Source organism: Salmo trutta, chromosome 13, assembly GCF_901001165.1.
Source record: "Salmo trutta chromosome 13, fSalTru1.1, whole genome shotgun sequence".
Taxonomy (NCBI): Eukaryota; Metazoa; Chordata; class Actinopteri; order Salmoniformes; family Salmonidae; genus Salmo; species Salmo trutta.
The window spans coordinates 78,356,565-78,367,635 of NC_042969.1; positions in this window are offsets into that span (position 1 = coordinate 78,356,565).

Below are 11,071 nucleotides of genomic sequence, written 5' to 3' on the forward strand. Positions count from 1 at the left end.
CAGGGGAAGCCTCCAGTATTGGAGACAGTCTCTCAGCCAGTCAACAGGCAGGGGAAGCCTCCAGTATTGGAGACAGTCAGAATTGCCTTCCCATAACACTATCATGGTAAACCGGAAGTAAATATAGCCCTCAACCCTTAATGTTGGGTAGAAGAAGATAAAGAACCTGCAGCTCTCCAGAGCAGAGGTGGTGGCACTAGAACTATGTTAGGGAAGTTGTGTTCGGAACCTTCTCCCAGAGCAGGGCTCAGCCAGGCATCATTAATCACAACAGGAAGACCTAGAGCTTAGGCATTGCTTCGACAAAGCCCCAGATGAAACTGCACTGCAGCTCACCGTACAGAGACCCAAAATAATGATGCATCTCCCTAAATATCTCCCTGCTCCCATCTCTCCGTCTCCCTCTCTCCCCCATCTCCCTCTCCCTCTCTTCACCACTCTCTCTCTCGGATACTCTTAACGTGCCACCATCTCTTCGTGTTAATTTGCTGCTTCAGTGACACGCATCATTGAGGGAGTAGTTTCTAATAACCCTGCCAGCCCTCACGCAAAAGCCTTTGAGTTGTGAGCAGAGGTGTCACTCAAATTATTAACCATAATGGTGAAAAGGATGTGTTTCTAAAGCCTGGCTTCCATGTGACATGACCACAGTTCGATCAAAGCGTTCTTCTCCCGCTCTCTATTCCCCCACCTCTCCTCCTCTCTCTCCAGATATGAGCCCCTGTCCCTATTAGGGCTCTGTGAGGAAGGAAGAGCACGTACTGGGCTGCTCTTTAGGCTTGAATCATTTCATTTCCCTGAGCGGCTTGCCATAAAAAATGCAGGAAAAAAATCTTGATTCCCAAGGATCTTGGCATGCAGCGGCCTCTTCAATGTCACCTTCTTATCACAATTTGTTATGTAGGGTTTTTCATTTTAGGGGGGCTGGAGGAGAGAGAAAGGGTTAGTTTGTGATGTAGGGTTTTTCATTTTAGGGGGCTGTTGGAGAGAGAGAGGGTTAGAGGTATTTTTCTCTCTCTTCCTGACTGAAAGAGTCAAAGTAATTATTCATTGTTCTAGCGCCGTCAGGGATGATGTGTCTGACATTTCCTCTCTGCTGCTTTGTTGTTGCAGAGCCAGGGAAGCTAGGCAGAGAGAAGAGGCAGTACAGGGAGGAATGTCAGCCCCTGGCTGTCTCCTTTAGCTAAGGCAGGAATAAACCTTCCTACTCTGGGTCCAAGAAAGGGACTCATACTGATCCAGGGAGGTATGGTGTGTGTGTCTGTGCGTGTGTATGAAGACCAGATTCTGGACATAGACAACTGAGCTTTGCGATATGTGAGTGACAGACCCTTATATCCAAACGTACAAAGTAATAGTAATATATTTATGGATGTTTTACTGTAGAAGCAAATAGCTAGTCTACGGATTACCTTCATGAAAGAAACATCTTCATTTGCTGAGAGGTTGACAAATGTACTAGTGCTACAGTGCCCAAAACCATACAGTGTGGAATTGCTGCATTCAACTTCAGAACCAGCCATTTCCATTGTACTCATTTATGTTTGTCTGTTAACGTTGTATCATATAAAATGGAGTTGGATGGCCCAATAATCTAGTTGTGTTTTTAATTCAAAAATCAGAAAGCAGATGCCTTGGTAATAAAGACAATTGTACAGGCAGCTGCACCATCTGTTGTTCTGGGTGACCACAGTAATGAGAGGAGTTATGGGAGGAAGGCTATAGTCCACAGCAGAGGAAATGGAAACGTTACTCATCATGAACAGCCAGCTACATAGAACCTCATCAACTCAACTGAGAAAGTGGGAAGTGAGATCCGAGTTTCAACCTTTTCCTACAGTGGCTAAATCAGGGTCACAGAGATTCTGGCTAGTTTGAAACAAATCTACTTTGAAACAAAAGTATATACCTCACACACATGATTATGGGCTTAAAAAAGAGGACACCTGTATCATGTCAGATATAGAGTTGAAATGTATTACATTTTGAGTTTGCATCCAAATATTATATGTTATATACACTACCAGTCAAAAGTTTGGACACCTACTCTTTCAAGGGTTTTTCTTTATTTTTATTATTTTCTACATTGTAGAATAATAGTGAAGACATCAAAACTATTAAATAACACATATGGAATCATGTTGTAACCGAAAACGTGTTAAACAAATCAAAATCTATATTATATTTGAGATTCTTCAAAGTAGCCACCCTTTGCCTTGATGACAGCTTCGCACACTCTAGGCATTCTCTCAACCAGCTTCACCTAGAATGCTTTTCCAACAGTCTTGAAGGAGTTCACACATATGCTGAGCACTTGTTTGCTGCTTTTGCTTCACTCTGCGGTCCAACACATCCCAAACCATCTCAATTGGGTTGAGATCGGGATTGTTGAGGCCAGGTCATCTGATGCAGCACTGGAGGTCATTGTCCTGTTGAAAAACTAATGGTAGTCCCACTAAGTGCTAACAAGATGGGATGGCGTATCGCTTCAGAACTCTGTGGTAGCCATGCTGGTTAAGTGTGCCTTGAATTGCAAATAAAACACTGACGGTGTCACCAGCAAAACACCCCCACACCATCACACCTCCTCCTCCATGCTTCACGGTGGGAACCACACATGCAGAGATTATCCGTTCACCTACTCTGCGTCTCACAAAGACACGCCGGTTGGAACCAAAAATCAAAAATTTGTACTCATCAAACCAAAGGACAGATTTCCACCAGTCGAATGTCCCTTGCTCATGTTTCTTGGCCGAAGCAATTCTCTTCTTATTATTGGTGTGGTTTCTTTGCAGCAATTTGACCATGAAGGCTTGATTCATGCAGTCTCCTCTGAACAGTTGATGTTGAGATGTTTCTGTTACTTGAAAATTTTTTGTGCTGCAATCTGAGGCTGGTAACTCTAATGAACTTATCCTCTGCAGCAGAGGTGACTCTGGGTCTTCCTTTCTTGTGGCGGTCCTCATGAGAGCCAGTTTCATCATAACACTTGAAGAAACTTTCAAAGTTCTTGAAATATTCCGTGTTGAATGTTTTAAAATAATGATGGACTGTTGCTTCTCTTTGCTTTTTTGAGCTGTTCTTGCCATAATATGAACTTGGTCTTTTACCAAATATGGATTTCTTCTGTATACCAGCCCTACCTTGTCACAACACAATTGAATGTCTCAAACACATTAAGAAGGAAAGAAATTACACAAATTAACTGGTAACAAGGCACACTTGTTAATTGAAATGCATTCCAGGTGACTACCTCATGAAGCTGGTTGAGATAATGCCAAGAGATAATGCTGGTTGAGATAATGTCAAGTCAAAGGGTGGCTACTTTGAAGAATATTTAACACTTTTTTGGTTACTACCTGATTCTATATGTTATTTCATAGTTTTGATGTCTTCACTATTATTCTACAATGTAGAAGAGGACGCTGTTGGTCATTGACTGCAGGAACAGTCTCTATGTCTGTATGTCTATATGTATATTACTGATGAATTGCCAGCCTTTGGACCTCTATCAGTTGGGCTTAGCAGGAGTCAGAAACACAGCTCCATGTTAAGACACATTTCTTCTGGAAAAGCCACATCTGTATTCCTATAATATCTCTCTCTCTCTCTCTCTCTCTCTCTCTCTCTCTCTCTCTCTCTCTCTCTCTCTCTCTCTCTCTCTCTCTCTCTCTCTCTCTCTCTCTCTCTCTCTCTCTCTCTCAAGAGTGTGAGGCTTGAGTTGGCACAGATGAGTGAGTGGTAAGGCTGTAGGTGTGTGTGAGTGAATGCAGTGACCTTGCTCGTAGCTGGGTGATTAACTGATTATGCCTTCAGAGAGGGGTGATATTCATGTTCAGGGGTCAGCCATTGTTCTCCTCACAATGGTGCTGCTGGGGACAGGGACACTACACGACTTCTAGGAAACATACAATGTTGATATGGAACACTTATTTACTGGATCAATGTCTTCACCTTGTAACAGTCTATCAACAACGTAGGTCCTACAGGCTGTAGTTTGGTCACAACTGGACTACTGTTCAGTCGTGTGGTCAGGTGCCACAAAGAGGTAACTGATGCAAGCAGTAGAATCAGATTTAAAATACAAATACACCTTATGGAACAGCGTGGACTGTAAAGCAACACAAACAAAGGCATAGACACATGCATACAGACACATTATAACATGCGCACTATACACACACGTACACATGGATTTTGTGCTGTAGATATGTGGTATTGGAGTAGTGGCCTGAGAGCATTTACATTTACATTTACGTCATTTAGCAGACGCTCTTATCCAGAGCGACTTACAAATTGTTGTGACATCTGTTGTGAATGTATTGTAATGTTTTTATAATTGTATAAGTGCCTTAATTTTGCTGAACCCCAGGAAGAGTAATGGGGATCCATAATAAATACAAAAAGATTGACACATCAGTGGTGGTCGGTGCCGTTTATGATGAGGGAGGACGACCATTTCCTTATTTCTATTACAGCATGTTGGATGACTGTCATTCATATTCCATTCACCCAAATCAATGTAACATTGATAGGTTTAGGCTACTACATGATACTGAAATATTCCCTGTACACATCATGAGATTGCTACAACTGTCACGTCCTGACCATAGAAAGCTGTTATTTTCTATGGTAGAGTAGGTCAGGGCGTGACAGGTTTTTTTTTCTAGTTTCGATTTTCTATGTTGTTATGTTCTAGTTTTCTATTTCTATGTTGGGTTTTGTTTGGGATGATCTCCAATTAGAGGCAGCTGGTCATCGTTGTCTCTAATTGGAGATCATACTTAAGTAGGTGTTTTTCCCACCTGGGTTTGTGGGAGATTGATTTTGAGTAGGTGTATTTTGTAACTCTTCGTCGCGGTTTGTTGTTTTGTTCTTTCAGTTTATTTGTATGTATTGCATAGTTTCACAGTTTAATAAAGAAAATGTGGAACGATACACACGCTGCACTTTGGTCCGCTCCTTCATCCTACGACAACCGTGACAACAACCTAGTCTATGAATGAAAGTTTACAACGTTGCACACTCTTGTCTGCATCTAGCTTATATTGGGTGTAATCATTGGTGGCAAACGAGAGTCTCTATTGGACAAATTCAGGTATTTTTATCCCGCTTTGTTTGCTTCCGTGTTAAAGAAACGTTTTTCAACAGAATCGTCAGAGTGAATACACCTCGGACAACACATAAACAGAGTTAATTTTATCAGTCATTCTAGCCTCTACGCACTCTCCTCCCCTTACATTTTCCCTTCGCTTGTGGACTTCAATGGATAACACATCAGCTGTAAGTGACCAGGTGAAAAAAACTTTCCAAGCCAAAGCAATTCATAAGCGCTACACACTTCCTTCATCGTTGTCCCCATATCAGCTAAAGTAACGTCCTAGTCAACATAGCTAATGGAACTAACACGTTAGTAAACCCTCTACAATTACGCAGTAAAGTTACAGTGTATAGTCAGTAAGCAGCTGGACCGGCGGGCAATAAATTAATAAACTAAACTAGCCAGCTGCATTTGCTAGCTAAAACAATTAAAATAATCTCTTGCTTTTCCTTCATTTTTGAATTTGTTGAAAACTGTTCAAATATTGTCTTTCTCTCTCTTTGAGTCAACTATTCACCGCTATTTATGCACTGCAGTGCTAGTTAGCTGTAGATTATGCTTTCAGTACGAGATTCATTCTCTGATCCTTTGATTGGGTGGACAATATGTCAGTTCATGATGCAATAGCTCTGATAGGTTGGAGGACGTCCTCCGGAAGTTGTCATAATTACTGTATAAGTCTATGGATGAGGCTGAGAACCAAGAGCCTCGTAGGTTTTGAAGTCAATGTACCCAGAGGAGGATGGAAGCTAGCTGTCCTCCGGCTACACCACGCTGCTACCCTACAGAGTGCTGTTGAGGCTACTGTAGACCTTCTTTGCAAAACAGTGTGATTGAATCAATTATTTGGTGACGTGAATATATTTAGTATAGTTTTATCAAATAAAGGATAACTTTTTCAATGCTTTACAAAGACAGGTGAAACAGATCAGGGTGTGACAGACTTGCTGTATATCGTTGTTATTGTCCATATCAACTATACTACTAAAGAATGGAAAACTGTTTCACCTGGGGTTTTCTCACCATTATTTTCTGTGAGTGTGTGTATGTATGGTGTGTGTGTGTGTGTATGGTGTGTGTGTATGAATGGTGTGTGCGTGTATGGCGTGTTTTTTTGTGTGTGTGTGTGTGTGTATTGTGTGTGTGTGTGTGTATGGTGTGTGTGTGTGTACTGTGTGGGTTTGTGTCATTCACCCCCATTGCCATTCCATCGGTACTGGCAACAAAAGCTGGCCTTGACAAACCAAATGCATTCTCCTTTTTTCCTGACAGCTTTTCTAAAGGAGAGGAGGGGATGTGGAGGGAGAAATGCCTCTCTCTGACAGAGCACGATGGACGCATGCACTTACTGCACACACACGCACGCACGCGTGTTCACACACCTCAGAGGGATTAATTGTCAGTGTAGTCACGGTCTGACAGAGCCTCTCACATATGAGTTCCAGAGACAGACAGAGGCAGACAGGCACACAGGCAGACAGAAAAACAGACAGACAGGCAGGGAGGGAGACAGAAATACACACAGACAGACCGACAGACCGACAGACCGACAGACAGACAGACAGACAGACAGACAGACAGACAGACAGACAGACAGGCAAATTCTTTATTTATGCATGGATGCATGTGAACATTCCTCTACCTCTATTGTCAAGAAGAAAAAGGTTGTACAGTACAGTGGATGCACTGTTTATCACATGAAAAACACTCACAGTAAAAATGCAGCCATTCACATGAAAAAGTGTACAGGTGAGTTAATCTCTCACCGTCATGTAACTCCCTATTCACATACAGTACTACAATCACCGAACAACAGGAGGTATGTGTATAATAGCTTGCACAATAGACTTGCACAAACACAGAGACCCTTATTTTGAGTCCCAGTGCTACTGCCTATCTAGTGCACAGGAAGCTGCTGAGGAGAGGACGGCTCATAATAATGGCTGGCATGGAGTGAATGGAATGGTATCAAACACCTGGAAATCATGGAAACCATGTGTTTGATGTGTTGGATACCATTCCATGTATTCCCTTCCAGCCATTACTATGAGCCTGTCCTCCCTAATTAAGGTACCACCAGCTGCCTGTGACCTAGTGGTACAGTAGCCTGCATGCCCCTCTGTAATTAACGCAACGAGCAATTGTGCGGTGATTTTGGGGCGTTGTGTCCCACTGTGTTCGTTAACACACATCGTTAATCAGGGAGGTTTTCATTAAGCAGGTCATTCAGGATGGTGCTGAACAATTAAGGCGTGATTAAGAGATGTTAGTCAGCCCGTCCCTCTGGAAGGACACAATGAATGAGGAAGGAGAGATGGTAGGAAAAGGCTCCATGGGTTTAGGGAAGAAAGAGGAACGGGGAGACAATTCAAAAAATGAAGTTGATAACTAAAGTGAGGGAGGATATACACACAGACGTGGGCATGGAAACATAACACAAACACACACTCACTCATAACAAACACATAAACACATACTTACAGACATATAACACCAACACACACTCACAGACACATAACACATGCACAGACACACAACACAAACACACAATCATGCACAACAGGTTGTCACAGTCATGTACCAGTTATGTACAGAAACTACTTTTATTTTGTTTCATGGTCCTGTGGTATTCAGAAAGAGATATTTTCTCTAAACTAAGTCTTCATCAATATGTTTGTTCAATGTTTAGTTTCAAAAGTCTCAACACATTCTCTGGAGGCCCATTGAACTACAGAACAATAACTCACATATTTCTGCCTACAGGATTTCTTCCAATAAAATATCTTTCTCTCCATCAACATCCCTGCTCTCTAATAGATTCTTTTGCAAAGCATAAAAGGAAAATATCTCCCACTTCCTATTCCCCCCCTTCCTCCCATCCACCACAAACCCAACCATACACTCTTATAAAAAAGGCTTCCAAAATAGTTATTTGGCTGTCTCAGTAGATAATACTTTTTGGTGGAAAAGGTTCTACATGGAACCCAATTTGTAAGTCGCTCTGGATAAGAGCGTCTGCTAAATGACTTCAATGTAAATGTAAACCAAAAGTATTCTACCTGGAACGAAAAGGGTTCTACCTGGAACCAAAAAGGCTTCTTCAATGGGTTCTCCTATGGGGACAACCAAAGAACCCTTTTAGGTTGTCGATAACACCTTGTTTTCTAAGAGTGAATAGTCCTTTAAGATAACAGATTAGTGGAGAGAGGTGATGGTGAGGGGGGAGAGGATTGGCAAAGGGGGAGAGAGGATTGGTAAAGGGGGAGAGGATTGGCAACGGGGGAGAGAGGATTGGTAAAGGGGGAGAGGATTTGTGAGATGGACAGAGGACTGGTGAGTGGGTGAGAAGTGATGTTAAGGGGAAGGGAGGATTGGTGAGGGGAGGAGAAGTGATGGTTAGGGGGAGGGAGGATTGGTAAAGAGGAGAGAGGATTGGTAAAGGGGAGAGAGGATTGGTAAAGGGGAGAGAGGATTGGTGAGGGAGAAAGGATTGGTGAGACGGACAGAGGACTGGTGAGTGGGTGAGAAGTGATGTTGATTGGTGAGGGGAGGAGAGGATTGGTAAAGGGGGAGAGAGGATTGGTGAGGGGAAGAGAAGTGATGGTTGGGGGGAGGATTGGTGAGGGGAAGAGAGGATTGGTGAGAGGGAGGATCTGTGAGACGGAGAGAGGACTGGTGAATGGGAGAGAAGTGATGGGGAGGAGGAGAGAGGATTGGTGAGGGGGAGAGGATTATTGGTAAGGGGGAGAGAGGATTGGTAAGGGGGAGAGAGGATTGGTGAGGGGGAGAGAGGATTGGTGAGGGGGAGATAGGATTGGTGAGAGGGAGAGAGGACTGGTAATGGGGAGAGAGGATTGGTGAGGGAGGGAGGATTGGTGTGGGGGAGAGAGGAATGGTGTGGGGGAGAGTCTTGGCTGTGTGCTTAGGGTCATTGTCCTGTTGGAAGGTGAACCTTCACCCCAGTCTGAGGTCTTGAGCGCTCTGGAGCAGGTTTTCATTAAGCATCTCTGTACTTTGCTCCGTTCATCTTTCCCTCGATCCTGACTAGGGACCCAATCCCAGCTGGTCTGAGAGTCCTTTAGTGCCTTTTGGAAAACTCCAAGCCGGCTGCCATGTGCCTTTTACTGAGGAGTGGCTTCCATCTGGCCACTCTACAATAAAGGGCTGATTGGTGGAGCACTGTAGAGATGGTTGTCCTTCTGGAAGGTTCTCCCATCTTCACACAGGAACTCTGAAGCTTTGGCAGAGTGACCATTGGGTTCTTGGGCACCTCCCTGACCAAGGCCCTTCTCCCCTGATTGCTCAGTTTGGCCGGGCGGCCAGCTCTAGGAAGTCTTGGTGGTTCCAAACTTCTTCAATTTAAAAATGATGAAGACCACTGTGTTCTTGGCGATATCCAATGCTGCAGAAATGTTTTGGTACCCTTACCTAGATCTGTTCCTTGACACAATCCTGTCTCAGAGCTCTACGGAGTTCTTCAACCTCATGGCTTGGTTTTTGCTCTGACGTGCACTGTCAACAGTGGAATCTTATATAGACAGGTGTTGGCCTTTCCAAATCATGTCCAATCAATTGAATTTACCACAGGTGGACACCAATCAAGCTGTAGAAACATCTCAAGGATCATCATTGGAAACAGGATGCACCTGAGCTCAATTTCAAGTCTCATAGCAAATTGTCTGAATTCTTATGTAAATAAGGTATTTTCTGCAAATAAATTTGCAAACATTTCTAAAATCCTGTTTTCACTTTGTCATTAGTGGTATTGTGATTGATGCATTTTTGTAATTTTTTTTATCCATTTTAGAATAAGTTTGTAATGTATCAAAATGTGGAAAAAGTCAAGAAGTCTGAATACTTTCCAAATGCCCTGTGTGTATATCTACTACAAGACACACACATATATATATATATATATATATATATATATATATATATATATATATATATATATATATATATATATATATATATATATATATATATATAGTACTAGTCAAAAGTTTGCACACACCTACTCGTTCCAGGGTTTTTCTTTATTTTTACTTTCATCAGGTAGGCTAGTTGAGAACAAGTTCTCATATTTATTTGTTTGTTTTTATTTTATCTTTATTTAACTAGGCAAGTCAGTTAGGAACAAATTCCTATTTTCAATGACGTTCTAGGAACAGTGGGTTAACTGTCTCGTTCAGGGGCAGAACGAGAGATTTTTACCTTGTCAGCTCAGGGATTTGATCTTGCAACCTTTCAGTTACTAGCCCAACGCTATAACCACTAGGTTACCTGCCGCCCCAACTATGACCTGGCCAAGATAAAGCAAAGCAGTGCGACAGAAACAACAACACAGAGTTGCACATGGATTAAACAAGCGTTCAGTCAAAAACACAATAGAAAAAAATAAAGTCTATATACAGTGTGTGCTGTTATGATGTTGGCCTGTTGATGAGGTTTATGACCCCCATAAACACCTTTCCCCCTTTCCTTTCTCTCTCTCTAGTCTACAGAGTGACTCTTGTAAAGCCTTTGTAACATAGAGAGTCTGGTAACAGACTGAAATCCTGCAATGCCCGCAAGGTCCCCCTGCTCATATACATGCCCGTCTGAACTTTGCCAATGAACATCTGAATGATTCAGAGGACAACTGGTGAAAATGTTGTGGTCAGATGAGACCAAAATGGAGCTCTTTGGCATAAACTCAACTCACCGTGTTTGGAGGAGGAGGAATGCTGCCTATGACCCCAAGAATACCATCCCCACCGTCAAACATGGAGGTGGAAACATTATGCTTTGGGGGTGTTTTTCTGCTAAGGGGACAGCAAAACTTCACCGCATCATTTGACGGGGCCATGTACTGTCAAATCTTGGGTGAGAACCTCCTTCCCTCAGCCAGGGCATTGAAAATGGGTCGTGGATGGGTATTCCAGCATGACAATGACCCAAAACACACGGCCAAGGCAACAAAGGAATGGA